Raw genomic sequence first — 898 nt, 5'->3', positions numbered from 1 at the left:
TATATATATATATATATATATATATATATATATATATATATATATATGTAAATATGATGAACGGATGTACACATAAACACAACTTAAGAACTCTTGGGCACACACACAAAAGGTGGAACTTCATTAAGCAGGATTTTTTTTCCTTTCCGTTTTCTTGCCAGGACGATTCTGAACATGTTCCTTCCCTTTCCCTCCCCTTCATTTCTTTCCTTGCTCAGTGTGAATTTCTAAACATTGCTCTTGAATGGATGCAATTCTGCAAAAGCATTGACAAAAGGACCTCTGCTGCCTCACTTCTAGACCTTGAACCCCAAATGCATTCTAGCTTTTTTTTTTCTTGCTCTGGTGATGAAGTAAGGCAACTCATTTTCTGGGGGGATGGGTAGATACCCAGACATGGTGAATTCCTCATCTATTTCCCCCACCCACTTATGTTCTTTTGCACTTTGGGGAGCAGTTTCACAGAGGTTCTCCAACCATGTAAACCACAATCATAGTTTCTGAGATTTTCTAACAAAATTCTAGTTGCCAATCAGAGACTTCACCTAAAAAAGAATTACCTTGGTTCTCAGGTGATAGCCTCATAAATGCAGCCAGGCTAATAAGTCATGTGACAAGGTGCTCAGGTGGGTAATCTTGGCACAGTGCCAGTATACTGGCACAGAACCAGCAGCTCAATGGAACCAAGCCTTCTCCATTTGGGTTCAGTCCACCTCTTAGTTGAAGCCACCTACGGCTCAAAAAGAAGTTTGAAGGATTAGGGATGTAGCTCAGTTGATAATCGGTAGAGCAGAAAGATCAGAAATTCAAGGTCATATTATAGCTGTTGAGTTTCAGGCTTGGCTACAGGGTACCCTAACCAAATAATAATAATAGTAATAACCACAATACGTTTTGG

The sequence above is a fragment of the Psammomys obesus genome, unplaced genomic scaffold, assembly GCF_907164565.1.
Source record: "Psammomys obesus unplaced genomic scaffold, mPsaObe1.curated_primary_1811, whole genome shotgun sequence".
In the NCBI taxonomy this organism is placed as follows: domain Eukaryota; kingdom Metazoa; phylum Chordata; class Mammalia; order Rodentia; family Muridae; genus Psammomys; species Psammomys obesus.
The sequence above is the reverse complement of the archived record's forward strand: the minus strand, read 5'-3'. Positions refer to the sequence as shown.